We start from the raw sequence: 15,040 nt of genomic DNA, 5'->3' as shown, positions 1-15,040 counted from the left end.
GTTCTCAGTGCTTCTCTGCTGGATCGGATGCCCACCTGAGCTCCCGCCCTTAACTGAAGCTGTTGGCAGTCCATGGCTTATGGGAAGAGGAAGAAGCCAGTTTCTTTAGGGTGTGCCCCTCTCCAGTGCACCTCACTGCAGTAAAAGACCTCACACCCCGAGTAAATGGCCAACGTAAGTTGGGCTAGATGGGTTATTTAAAAGAGAAATAGAGCTGGGTTTTACAGTAAAAGAAACATTTAACAGGACAACATGTTCGTACAAGCTTTGTAGGGTGTGGGCTCTAACGATGGGGACAATTCCCACCTTCTTGGCTAAGGACAGGAAAACGAAATAAAGAACACCACCGTCTGCTCTAGCTCTTCGGTGTCTCCAGCTCGATTTCTACACTCTGCCTTCACCAGGTCATTCTGACCTCACCCGTCCTGTCTGAAATCTTAAGATTTTCAGACTAGAAAATAAATGAATATCTGGAAGCATTTTTCTTTTTTTTAATTGAAAATAAATTTTCTTTCATATACTATATTATAATCCCGATATGTTCATACACTATACTCCCCTCTCTCATCTTCTTTCAGACCTGCGCTACCTCCCACCCATCTAACCACATCTTCTTCCTCTCTTAGACAACAAACAAGAAATGAAAAACAAATCAGAATCAAAAAGAAAAAGGACAAAAAAAACCCCCCACATACACATAGAGACACACAAAGCTCCCCACAGAAACACAAAATTTGAAACTGTAATATACAAGTGAAAGATCATTAAGGAAAAAAAATGCCCAAACAAAGCAATATGAAACAAAAAAATTCCCCAAGTGACCAAGGAGTTAGTTTTGTATTTGTCTCCTGCTGCTGTGCCCGAGGCCTGCCTGTAAGTGTGGCTTGTATTAAGCAGTGTTTGGATAAAGCTGTTTTTCCCCTTGAGAGTGGTTGTCAAGTGGAGATGGCTTCTGGGTTAGAGATGGGAGCTCATGCCCACTTGGTGCTGGGACCCTACCTAGCTTAGACCCTGCTCTTGCCGCGCAGTCTCTGAGCTCGTGTGCGCACGCGTCCTGCCGTGTCTAGAAGGCCTTGTTTCCTTGGTGCCCTCCATCCCTCTGGCTCTAACAACCTCTTCTCCTCTTCTGCCGAGTTCCCTGTGTCTTGAGGGGGCGAATTTGATGAAGACACCCCTTTGGGGAATAAGTGTCCCTAAGCCTCTCGCGCTCTGCACATTGAGTAGCTGTGAGTCTCTGTTAGTTCCCATCGTCGACTGCAGGAGGATGCGGTTGTGTTTTTCAAACCATACCTCTTTCTGCCAGTTTGCAAATTCATGTCAATAGAAGCACACAGAGACCCATGCTGCTCCTTCTCTCGGTCCAATGCTTTGTGTTTGTGTGTGGGGAGGGCATATGTGGTTGGGGATGTGCAGTACGTGTGTGCGGATGCTTGAGGTCATCTGCCCTTCTCTCACGGCTCTCTACCTCTGCTTTCTGAGACAAGACCTCTTACTGTGTAGGGAATGGGACAGGGTGGCTGGCTAGTGGCTTCAGGGATCCACATGTCTTTACACCCCATGACGCCGCAAGGCTGGGTTTAGAGGACCGTACAGTCATGTGGCCAGTGTTTTTCTGGGTTCTAGAGATCTGAACTGAGGCCCTCCTGCATGCAGGGGCAGGCACTTTACCCACTGAGCCGTCTCCACACCCCTCTTCTCTTTTTTAAGTGAAAGATACATGTGCAGATATTTGAGGTTGTAAGAATATTAAATTATGAGGAAAGTCATGAGAAAGAAGCCAGAAGTCCTCTGAGGGTCCATTCCACATGAACTTAGATGGTTCCATTTACTTGCTTTGTCATGCCTGCATTTGCCGATCTGCACTCAAAAGCCATGCACTTCTGCAGCCCTTCATAACAAAATGCTACGTGGAGTTACAATTACGTAATAATACAATATAAAAACAATTGCCTAACTCACATTCCCAGTTAACCCCGGCAATCACCTGGACATGTATGCAAGCAAACAGACATTTTGCTGTGGAAGATAGCTCTGTTGAAAAGTCAAATTATGATAAAATTGTGGTAGTTAAACAATAAAAGAACACTAAAAAGTCTTTGAAAAGACACAGCATTGATTGCTTGATCTATGATTAACTTTCTAGAATTTTTTTTCAGATTTGGTCTAGGACAAGACGGTGAGCCAAAGGATGACAGGCAACTGCTGAAGAAGACTTCTCGAGCTTGTTTGAGGCTGGAAACAGGAGATTCTTAAATGAGGCTGGAGCTGGAGACGACGCACACACACATACACACACACACACACACACACACACACAGCAATGCGCCTTGGGATGTGCTTGCTGACTTAGTTTAGGAGCTAGGTATGAGAATGAGAAAACAGCATGCACTTAGCAGTTGGGTAATAAATAAGTCAAACAACTGGACTGAACTGACCTTTGCTCCTGGGAGGAGGGTTGAAATGATTGGCCAGGGAGATGAAACCCCCAAGGCAGCGAGGCCACACATTCATTTTCTGAACACTGCCTGAAGTGATTCAAAATGACAGTCATATCTAAAGTGATCATGTGTAAGTATATGAGTTACAAATGTATGCACACGCGTACATGCAGAAAACAAAATATTGGGTGGTGATTATATGTCTAAAAAGGTTCATTCAGGGGGGAACTTTCTTCTTTGCTTTATTTTCTTTTCAGAAGAATTCTTCCTCAAAACAAGGCTCAAAGTTTAATTCAATATAATTTTCTCTTTGCCTTTAACCTTGGTAAACATTTGCACTATTCTCCCGCACTGGTAGAAATAAACTCACAATGTCAAGGAAAAAAAAGATCTTTTGATAGAATATTGATCTGAATTTTTTTATGAATCTCTATCTTCTAATCTGTCATTAATACATTGTTTTTGTCCCCCCCCCCCCCCCGTGTGTGAGGTACTGGATGGGCACACATTATGTATGGTCAGAGGACAGCTTTATGAAGTTGATTTTCTCCATCCACTTTTCTGTGGGTTCTGGGAATCAGTTTAGGTTGCCAGGTGAGTTCTCATACCTGATGATTGTCTCCCAGTCCCATACTGACAGTTTTTAAGTGTTGGTACATTCACGTGGTAGAAATCATAAATAATGAGACTATTTATTTGTAAAAAATGAATGAAAAGTAATGATAAGCTAATTATACCAAACAACAGATAAGCCAAGTTAAATTTGGCTGAAGAGACGTGTATAAGACAGATGTTCACCCATAACCAGCTTTTAAATTAGGAAGCAGACACGAAGGCAAACATCATGCAGAGTGGACTGGCAACCCTGACTGTCGGTTCTTCCCCCTGCCTAGGTATGTACCAATGAAACGACCCGCGGAGAAGAAAAATACACACATTGGTTCTGCAATATGCACTAGATAATCTGAAACAGGGCAACCACCCCAGCTCTAACATGTGTGTTCACAAAGGGCTCCGTGGAAAGGACCAGAGAAGGTATGGGGGTAGGCTGATCCTTGGGGATAACGAAAAGAAATATAGCTGGGTTTTACATTCTCTAAACCTCAGAAAATGACCTCTGTTGTCCTTTCCCCTGCCTTCCTCCACTGGAGCAAAGGCCAAAGAAACCACCTTTGTCCTACTAAGAAAAGCCAAAATAAATGGCTACTAACCTGGAGACACACTTTGGAAGACAAGGTGACCCACAGCTCAGCATCTGGAATTCCAGGGAAATGCAGTTTCCCTTTTGATATTATAATTTTAATGTCCTTAAACTTATTCTCAAAAGAAATGGATGTCTGTTTCCCTAAGGCTAGACTTTTTTTTTTTTTTTTTTTAAAAATCGCTTACAACCAATACCAAAGGGTACCGAGTTACAAGTAACTTTGTATTCTTGCTGTTAGGTGGATAATAGACTTTAATGGAAGGCTTTCTGTTGAGTTTGTCCAATGCTATTAAGTCATTCCAATTTTATGAAGTCTCAATTATGATAGTATTATATTTAGCCTGCTATGATTTTGTAAGACTAATGCCCAATAGAAATGGTGGTGGGATTTAACGTTAGCTTAAAAGTGAATATTGGTGGAGACTGGAGGGAAGTCATCTTCCGTTCATAGGCCATAGAGTGTAGTAAGGATCATAGCTTGGACTTTATGGTGCCTGCCAGCTTTCAAAGGGGTCTTGCCGACTGTCTTCTGTGATTCTCACAAACACTACTGCATTGGAAAGCGGAAAATTATCTTCTAAATGCATTTACAGAGTCCCAAAGACTCAGTAGCTACTTCCTATTCTTGCCAATCCTTCTTGGAGGCCAAGTGCTTAAGTGCCAAGTGCAGAAAGTCATGGAACTTCTGTGGTATCAGTTAAGGCCTCTGAGCTAGCCTGATCATTTGGAGAAAACCATGGTTAGAATCCCTTTACCTACCTGTCCTTTATTGCTTACAGTCTTTGACACAAAGCTCACTGTGAAGTTGGACATAGATTGTGGGAACAACTTTAGTTTCAGTGGGTAAAGGGTACTTAAACCAAGTCAGAAATACAGAACCTGGGGACCACAGAGAGCCAGACTGACACCCATCAGGAGACAGAGAAGGGCTCTTAGTGAACCAAATAGAACACCTTACCTGAGAAAGAACTTTGCTTGAGAAGTGAATGACTCTGTCTGTCTATCTATCTATCTATCTATCTATCTATCTATCTATCTATCTATCTATCTATCTATCTATCTACCTATCTTTTTATTTATCTATCAATCACATATTGATTATATATGATGATGGGTTTCATAGTGGCATTTTCACGAGTACTATATTTTATCAAATTCACCTCCCATCACTCAATGAATTTCTTTAGGCTTGCTTGGGGAAGCATGGGTAAGGAATTATCTCTAGGAGAATGAACAATTTACTGGAGGTTTTTCTGTTTATGTGTTGCTTTTGTTGGTTAATGAATAAAGAAGCTGCCTTGGGCCTGATAGGGCAGAACTTAGGTAGGTGGAGAAGACAGAACTGAATGCTGGGAAGAAGGACAGAGTGAGAGAAGCCATGGATCTTCTGACTGAGATGGAAGCTGATTAGAATCTTGCCTGTAAGCCACAGTCACATTGTGATACACAGATTAATAGAAATGGGTTAAATTAAGATGTAAGAATTAGCCAATAAGAAACTAGAGCTACTGGACCAAGCAGTGTTTTAATGAATACAGTTTGTGTGAAGTTATTTAGGGGATAAGCAAGCCGGGTGGCAGGGATAAACAAGGGGCCCTCTCCTTTTAACAGAAGAAAATGTCTCTCCTCCAGCTGCCATTGCCTGCCAATAGATACTTGGGAGGGGTGGAGCCATGCTTGTTCAGGTCTTGTGCAGGTAGTCACAGCTTCTATAAGTTCATGAGTACAATGGACATGTCACGCCTGGAAGACAATTTATGACAGTCCACCCCTTCCTCTAGCTCCTCCATGCTCTCTGTCCTTTCTCCCTCAGTGTTCACTGAAGGACTTTATTATTTTGTAGTCTTATCTTTGAGTAGAATTATAGTGCATTAATTCAATTTGTAAAGCATAATATCCTCAGACATACCTGTTTCTTTTTTGACCAGAGTGCTTGAAGTATATTTGTTAGCCTTGAGAAGAGAGTCTTGGGTTAATACTTAAAAGATGTGAGATTTTTCAAACATATACAAAAATAAGGTTGCTCAATAAACAAACTATATGTGATCAGCTCCAGGGACGACACGATGACTCTTCTTTCAGTGAAACCGCCACCCAATTCCCAACTCCTAGGTTGTTCGAAAGTCACCTCTGGCCCTGTATTATTTTATCTGCAGGTTTTTGAGTTTATGTCCACACAACATTTCCTTTTGTACTGAGTACTGGGCACATGTGTGCATAAAATAGATGTAAAGTTAAAGATGAGTTCCTTCAGAAAGAGTTTCTGCTTGGTTCTGGATAGACACATAGCCAAGAAAATCAGCTATTCTGTGGACCTGGGAGTTCAGCTCAAATCCTTTATCCTCAGCTTAACCCCATTTCTTCAGTTTTCTAAAAAAGTAATTATTATTATTTATGATTGTTGGAGAAATGGCTGAGTGAGTTACTAAGAGCACTGGCTCTGCTTTTAGAGGACCCAGGTACAGTGGCCAGCACTACACCCACAGGATGGCTCACAACCCTCTGCCAACTTTGGGTCCAGGAGACAGGATGGCTCACAACCCTCTGCCAACTTTGGGTCCAGGAGATCCAGCGCCCTCTTCTGGTGCACATATACTCATGCAAGTAAAACACTAATATGCATGAAATAAAATAAATCTTTTAAAAAGATTTTTAAATGCATATGGATGTGTGTGAGTTACTGGAGTTACAGGGAGTTGTGAGCTATCATGTGGGTGCTGGGGACTGAATCTAAAGCCCCTGCAAGAGCAGAGGATACTCTCCCTCTGAGCCATCTTTCTAGCCCCTACTCCTATGTGTAGCTTTTTATAATTTGAAATAAGAAAGAACGGGAGTTGGAATTTATCACAGATTTAGCCACTGCATTATTCCTATGATCTCTCTCTCTCTCTCTCTCTCCCTCTCTCTCTCTCTCTCTCTCTCAACAAATGCTTGCACTCTATCTGCCAGTGGGTTATATTTGCTTTCTGATAAGAAAAGATGAGAAGAGTCAGGTGAATTGCTCATATTAGCAAGCAGGAGGAGTTGACCTTGAAGTCTTTCATCTCCACAACCCATTGCAACGATGCTTCCCAAGTATTTTTTCTTTTGGGTGTGCAGTGCACTGTAGAGCTGGGTATATTGAAGCTCTCTGGTGGCATAAATTATCTTACTTCTTTGGGGAACTGTATAAATGTACTAATTTTGAATAGCTATCCTATGTATGGATTTGGAGATATAAATATCTGTAAACTAAATTATCAACAGAGAAAAGATTGAAGCACAAGAGGCCAAGGTAACCACTCGGGCACACTTACTTGCCTGATGGCATGGATTGTATCATGCCTTGTTGGACCACATATGCTTCCTGATAAACTCATTTGTATAGGTAACTTTAAATTAATTAGAAAACTATCCAGCTACACTGACATGGTATCTCTTTAAAGGACATCCCTTATAAATCCATCATGTTCAAATCCTTTGCACCTTAGAATATGCATTGTCTGCTAGGTACCAGCAAACAAAAAAGATTTTCTTCATAACAAGTTAAAAGCATGGTTCTGTGATGGAGCTGCCTGTCTTTGGATCTCAAATGTGGTGCTTGCTGTTGTTTAGTTTTAGTAAATTATCCAACTCTCTTTCTTAGGTTTTATTTTCTGAAAGATGGGAAACAATTTTAAAAAATTAATGTCTACTTTATAGTGTGTTGTAAAAATTAAATAAACTAATCCACATAAAACATTTAGTGAGTGAATCAGAAGCTACTATTCTGGTTACTTCTCTGCTGACTTGACCCAAGCTGGAGTTGTTTGGGAAGAGTGATTCTCAATTGAGAAAATGCCCTTACCAGACTGGCCTGAGAAAGCCTTTATTGCATTTTCTTGATCAATGATTGATGTGGGAGGGCCTAGTTCACTGTGGCCATTGCCTCCTCTGAGCTGGTGGTCCTAGATTCTAGAAGAAAGTAGGCTGAGCAAGCCAGTAGACAGAAGTCTTCCGTGGTCTCTGCATCAGGTCCTGTCTCCAGGTTCCCACTCAGTTTCAGTTCCTGCCTTAGCTCCACGCAGCAGACATGGATTCAGGACGCATAAACCAAATCAACTCCTACCCAGCTGGCTTTTGATTACAATGTTTATGACAGTAATAGGGACCTTAACTAAGATAGCTACTATTTGGGAAGCTTTGTGAAGACATGAGCAAAAATTCTCTGTGTGCCAGAATTATCCTCTAACTTATTCCCTTCCAGGCTGGGGGAATCCCTGTTCCTCAGGCTGTCAGCTTCTCAGCCCGGGTGCCCACATTCACAAATCACCTCCTAGTTCCAGCCCACATACCCTTGGGACTTTCAGTACTTTCATGTAGGCCTTCCTTCATGTTTGGTTCTTGTTTTGTCTCCAACACGGTTATTGAGGTATAATTTTCATAGCATGACATTTATCCATTTTAAGACTCCAATACTTTTCTTAGTGAATTTGTCAATTTATAAGACTGTTATCACAACATAACTTTCAAGCATGTTTTATTACTTTGTTGTGGCCCTTCGCACCCACTTGTAGTTAGCTGATGTTCTAAAACGGCACTCGGGCAAAGACCAGTTCACCTTGTGTCTCTCTCTCTCTAGATATTCACATAAAGGCATCCAGATGACAATGTCCAGCCTTTGGTTTCCAGTTTCTCTTGGGCAGTATGTTTTCTAATTTAATCCTTACTGTAGTGCACACTTTACTCCCTTTTCTGACTGAGCAGTAGTCTCTTGTATGACAACACACTTTATTGATTCATCTGTTAAAGGGCCTTTGACTCTTTTAATTTTTGACTATTGTGAATATGACAAAATAATGCTTATGCAATGTAGTCTTTGCACAAATATATGTCCAAATCTCGAGCTGAACTGCTGAGTTTTATGTAGTTTATATGATTCCTACTAGGAATCACCAGTTTATTTTGAAAGCTAGTTGTACAATTCCACATTCCTGCCAGATATAGACATTATTTCTCTACCATGTCACCTACAATGTGTATCATCCTCTAACAACAACAACAACCCCCTCCCCCCCGCCAAAAGCGTAATTATTCCAGTTGGTGTGAAGCAGCTTCTTCTGATCGGGGGCTCTCTACCACCTAATGGTCTCATGCACCTTGTCTTGAGCTGCCGAGCATGTATATGCCAACATTTGAAGCAATAGCTATGCAAAACCTTGCTGAGTTTTAAAAAAACGAGGGCTATCTTTTTATCTTTGACTTGCAAAGGTTCCTCATACGCTCAGAACACTGAGTGCTTATCGGATGTAACACTCGTGAGCTGCCCTATTCTGGGCGTTGTTGTCTCACAGTATTCTAAATACAAGTGTTCATTTTGACAAAGAATAATTTATATATTTATGGCATGGGGGGTCGCATCTAAGAAATCATTGCCCAATTCAAGGTCACAAAAGTCCATATGTATTTTTTTTTCTAGAAGTTGTAGGGTTTTAGCTACAACATCCAGGCATTTGGTTCATATTCTAGTCAGTTATCATTGATTGTATAAGGCAGAGGTAGAATTTTATTCCTTTGCAAGTGGATTCAAAATTTTCTCATCCCAAGTCATTAAGTATCTGCTTTTTCTACTTTATATTTTCTTGGCAACTTTGTCTAAAACTGGTTAACTGTAAAGTTACATTTTTATGTTTGAATCTAATCTATTTTGAATTAATTCTCATTGTTTTGCAGGTAGTTTTTCAAATTTGTTGAAAACCAATCTACCCCTTTCCTGCTGAGATTGCTTTGTGCTCCTAACGGCTGACGAGAGCTCGGACTGAAGCTCCCTTTTCTGTGCCTGCTCTCTTCTCTCTTGTCAGCTAATTATCTGCTTCACTCTGTCTGCCTGGAGAGGAAGTGCCTTGCTTCCTCCCTTTGGTAACTCCCGTCACACTAGAAAATATGCGTTAAAATTCATCTTACGTGGGCATAAAGTTAAGACTATTGGTAGAAGACCCTGGGAAGAAGAAATGAATGAGAACTTACTTTTAGCAGATTGCAAGACAGAGACTTAGAGACTTCCTTTTGTCTGACAGTTCCACACTTTCACTAAAGGAAGAAAGTAGATAGATGAGACATATGGCAAAAAAAAAAAAAAAAAAAGGTCAAGGGCACCACTGGGAGAGAGGTACCTCGCTAGTACTGATAACAACTATTAAATGTTACATCCTCAAAGACGATTCCTGGTCACATAATACAATCTCCCGATTCTTCCCTAGGCACCAGGCTAAATTGAAAGCCAAGGAAAGGAAAGCATTGCTGACAGCATCCAGTAGAAGACAGGGTTCTGGGAAGGAGGACTCAGCACATTAGCCATCCTGGTGTGACCCCCATGCATTCAGGAGGCAAGTCCAAGGTCAGCTGTAGTTTGTGTGTGCTGGTCTAACTGCTGGGCAGTAGCATCTCCTACTGCCTGGACCACTGGGCTGCACTGGTAGTCAGCCTTATGGACCCCTGCCTAAGGGATGGGAGAGGCTTGAGGAAGGTGTAGGGAGCAGTGGCCGGCTGCTCCATCATGGAGACACTAGAAGAAATTGGTGATGGACTAGGCCTCATGGGCCCATCCTGACTCTATTTCTTGTCATTTTATTTAATTGTGTGGTACATGTACTAAACAGTGCTATAAGACTACAAGTGGAAATAGGTTAGTTCATTACTAAAAATTAGAAAATAAAGAGATAAGTAAACAAGAGGTTCATCATATGCTCGAAAGACAAGTTCATGGCTGGTTAAGTGGTCAGAGAATGTACTCAGAGCAGAATGCTCAGGGTTGGGTCCCAAAGAACCTGCTGATGAGCTCTCTCAGCTTGTTGGGGCTGAACTCCTGAGCTGCCATAGCTTGTGTAGATGGGATAATGGAGTCCTGTCTTAGTTAGGGTTTCTATTGCTGTGAAGAGACACCATGACTCTGACAACTCTTATAAAAGAAAACATTTATTGGGGCTGGATTACAGCTAAAGGTTTAGTCCATTATCATCATGGGAAGGAATGTGCTGATATGCAAGCAGACATAATGCTGGAGAAGGAGCCGAGAGTTCTGTATCCGGATTGGCAGGCAGCAGGAAGAGAATGCTACCTGGGGCCTGACTTGAGCATTTGAGATCTCAAAGCCCACCCCCAGTGACACACTTCCTCCAGCAAGGCCACACCTACTGCAACAAGGTCACACCTCCTAATATTGCCATTTCCTGTGAGCCTATGGGGGCTGTTTCATCCAAACCACCGCAGTCCACTCAAAGGACTGTAGTAGGTGTGCCGTGTAAAGTCCTTAATAACTGTAGCTGATGAAGTCCCACTTCTTACTTTGTTTTTGGCATGTATTTCAATTGGAGGCATGACTTTGTTGGAGTAGGTGTGGAATTATTGGAGAAGGTGGGTCACTGGGAATGAGCCTTGAGGTTTCAAATTTCCATACCAAGCCCACCCCCTTTCTACTTGGGGCTTGGGAGGTAGCCCTCACCTACTTCCCTGGTATCATGCCTACCTTCTGCCATGCTTTCCACCATGAGGGCCAAGGGCTAACCCTCTAAAACTGTAAGCAAGTCCTCTGTTAAATGCTTTCTTTTGTGAGAGTGGCCTTGGTTTTGGTGTCTCTGTACCAGGATAAAATGGTAGCTAGGTGATTTAGAGATACAGTGAGCTCGAAAAATAGAACAAAGCATGAAAATGGAATGAAGCCATATTGATATTGTTTTCATAGCGGGCATGTTTTTGAAGAACTAAGTACAAGTGGTATGATAATTTATAAGCATGATTGATGGCAACAAATCTTTCTTACAATGTGAGCTGCATATGAGTTTAACTTGTGTGTAATAAAAATTTGTATAGATGAAGGCGAACCTTCTAGATTTTTCATTTAGATTTTTTTTTATATATAATTTTATCTTCTAGATGCACCAAAATCTTCCAGTGATTGAAGGACTCCAAATTTCTTTTCTTTGTCATCATTAAGAAGTTTGGACAACCTGAATGGCAAACAGATAAGCAGGCATCCTCCCACTGTGGCCAAGGTCAAAGTCAAGATATCTCAAGGGGCTGCACAATGTGAACCTGAGAGTGTGAGTTAAAGAAATTCTAGATGTCCCCTTCGTGTCTCCTGAGAGGACCTTGCTCTGTCCAAGTGAGTGTCGTGGCTGAGGGGGTCATCGAGTGACTCCTTCTAACTTGACGTGTAGCATAGTCTTCTAGTTCTGCATTCACATTCATCTCTTGCTTCTCATCTTTATTTTGCCCAAACTTTAAAGTTATTTAACTTATGGGTATAGCTGTCTTGTCTGAATGTTTTTCTGGATACTATGTGTGTGCCTGGGTGCCTGAGGAAACAAGAAAAACGGTGCTGGATCTCCTGGCACTGGAGTTACAGATGGTTGTGAGCTGCTAGAATTTGAACCCAGGTCCTCTGGAAGGTCAACCCGTGCTCTTAACCAATCTCCATAGCCCTCATCTTTACTTCTTATCCTGTCTAACCATGCGGAATTACGTATTTGATGACGCTTCCTAAGATAATTTTATACTTTCCTCCTTCCTTCATGTCTCACCATTTCCTTAGTTATTTTTATGAGATCGACTTCTGTTACCCACTATCCATGACCTGGCTCTACACGGTTTCTCCAGCCATCCTGTCAGTTTTACGGTTTGTTTACATCCAAGGTATGTAATGTTACACTATTCATCGTGGTTGCCAAGCAATGACATGCCCTGAATCCCTATGGGAATTCCCCAGTTCCCAAACACATTCATTCAAGAAGGCTGTCCTCAGGACATCCATCTTCTTTTCTGACCGGCTACAGATAAGGAGCAGCTGTTGGATCACGCCTACCACAGCTACTGACTCCCATACTGGGAGGTGACAGGATCTCAGAAAGCCATCCCTGGCAGCTGGATCTGCTCATGGCTCCTATGTCCCACAAAACATGTTCTCAGGAATGTGGTCATTTGGAGACATGATATGCCATCAAGGAAGCATTTCGCTCTGTACCATCCGGATCTCACCGGATGTCACCCTTGCCGCAAGGCTCATAGGGAATGCTGTCCTAAGAGCTCCGCGTGGTCAAGTTCCCAGGAAATGAAAGCCTAAGCCTTTCTTGGCATGCAGTCCATTCTTACACACACACACACACACACACACACACACACACCTTGCTTCATGTCTCCTTTTGCTCATAATACTTTTTTTTTTTTTTTTTGTAGCAACCCCTCCTTCACTCAACTCTTCCCTCTTCCTTCAGGATAGTAAGCCTTCAAAATTAGGCTAGAGTCTCTCTTTCCATGGACCCTGCCTACAACTGACCAAGTCCTGTGAGATTTATCCCACGGTTTCCTTTTGCACATTATTTTCCCCTCCTAATTTCACAACTGTCAAGTTTCCTTCAAAGAATTCCAACATTTTGCACTTAGAAAGGACCCGAGATAATCCTTTGTCTCTTTGCTCTTTCATATTAGTAATTAATCAAAGCTCTGGACATCTGAGCTCTTTTTTGAGGGCCAACATGACTTCCCCTTCCTGTGAATCCTGGGAGGTCTGGAGCTCTGCTCCTCCAGGGCCAGAGTCTTATCACTGAAGATTATGATGCTGGCCTGCAGCTATTCAGGGCACGGAAATGGAAATCTAAATTCAAGTCCTATTGAAGAAAGGACCAACAAAACAAAACAAAATGAAACGAAAAATATTGCCGAGGGCCAGATCACTAATAGACACACACACACACACACACACATACACACACACATACACACACATACATACACACACACACATGCACACACACACAAGTGCACGCACACACACACTCTCTCACACACAAATTCCACTTTGTATGAAGTCACATCAGAGAGACTAAGACAGGAGCTGAGTTAGAAATATCCTCTGTGGTCCTGAGAGCCAAGATGTTATACACATTAGGAAGAGAATCGGATCATACTTTGAAGAAGGCACTAAAAAGCATGTATAAGTTCATCTGCAAGGTTGAAGTGGTGGAAGTATACGTGTGTATGTAGGCATGCGTTTACATACATCACATATGAATATCCTCCCAAGTATCTATTGCCATATGTGTATGTATGTGTATATTCACATCGCTATGTGCATTACTGACCTTGTGCTCTGTGATGAATCCTTGAGGGCGTTAGTCTGAACTCTGCCACTGTGCCTTTATCACTGCTTGTGCACAGGAAAAGTTCAGGCGGTTCTCAGGACCTTTCTCCAGTGGCCACACAAGTCAAGAAGAGCAACTTGGCCGGCATGAAGCACAGAAGTAGCGTGGTTGTTTAGCTTTCGGGATGCTCTGGGTTTCACCCCAGTACTGCAAAAATAGAGAAACAAATAAATAAGGAAATGAAGATAGTGACGGCCGCCTCTGCTGATTCTCAGGACTCTGATCCCTCTCATGGCCGAGCTGCTATTTGATGCTGCTGTTTGGAAGCCACACTCAAGCAGCAAATGGGCTAGGTTCTCTGACCTTGCAATGGTGACATCCCATGATTCCTTAGTGCCTGGACATCAAGGCCCTCACTGCAACCTTTGGCAAATTCTGGGTGTGCTGGTCTGGTAGCACACCCTGAGAGTGGATCTGGTCAACTTAGCTGGCTCTTTGGACAAGCCTACACTGGATTTAAAACTTCTGCAGGAAACAGGTTAGTTGTGGCTTAACTTTTTAAAGGGTCATTTTCATCAGTTATGGCAGAGTTATCCAGAGAGAATGATCCAGATTCCAGTGTGCGCTGGCCTGTAATCATCATTACCTCCTCCCCTGGCCCCCAGGATCCTCCATCATTTTCTCTGTCTCCTCAGCTGGTGGTCCCGAGCATCCACTTCTGAAGAACTAAGACAAGCTGTCCAAGAAAGCGCATCTCTGCTTAGATTCGGATCTGTGCTTCCTCCCAGGCTAACATCCAGGGACAAACGCTCTCCTGAGTTAGATGTGAAACAGACTCCTGCTGCTCAGGAAACAGCGGAAAGGCCGGCTATCCAGGGACCAACTGAGCTTCAGGAGAACGGGAAAGTAAAAGCTTAGTACTCAGGCCCCTCAGGACGGGTTCAGATAAGCAAGAAGACATTCGGTGCGGAAGCGCCAGTGTGTGTGTGCAAGTGGCTCCTTAGAGAAATCCGATAAACATGAGAAAGCATGTCCATGACTGCCTTGACCCCCTGATGTTCCCCAGAGAGTGAACTGACCCTGGCACCATGGCGCTTGGCCATAGGCACAGAAGTGAGGGAGCATGCCTAATGGACGGCTGTTGTGAATCCACAAGCCTTGGTTTTTGTTAGGCAGGGCCATGACACTTTGTAAAACCCTTCCATTTTGGTTGAACTGTGACAATTCCTGTAACTACAATAATTTGAATTCCAGAAATAAAGTAGCTTGTTTCAATTCTAGCCATCTCTACCCTATGGACCCTG

At 42.6% G+C, this 15,040-nt stretch overlaps 1 long non-coding RNA gene across 5 annotated transcripts; it reads left to right on the top strand.

The window, feature by feature from the left end:
• Positions 1–2,477: 2,477 nt before the first annotated feature.
• Positions 2,478–15,016, top strand: LOC119802093. Of its 5 annotated transcripts, none has more exons than XR_005283350.2 (7): positions 2,478–3,032; positions 3,332–3,473; positions 9,861–9,997; positions 11,533–11,699; positions 12,191–12,291; positions 13,813–14,274; positions 14,432–15,016. It is a non-coding gene; the product is annotated as an uncharacterized LOC119802093 (long non-coding RNA). The 5 variants fall into 5 exon arrangements; XR_005283349.2 differs by having other exon boundaries at positions 2,506–2,568; positions 2,929–3,032; positions 12,191–14,274; XR_005283348.2 differs by having other exon boundaries at positions 12,191–14,274.
• Positions 15,017–15,040: the final 24 nt, after the last annotated feature.

This window comes from Arvicola amphibius, chromosome 15, assembly GCF_903992535.2.
Source record: "Arvicola amphibius chromosome 15, mArvAmp1.2, whole genome shotgun sequence".
Classification (NCBI taxonomy): Eukaryota; Metazoa; Chordata; class Mammalia; order Rodentia; family Cricetidae; genus Arvicola; species Arvicola amphibius.
This window is presented reverse-complemented; position numbering and strand designations above follow the sequence as displayed.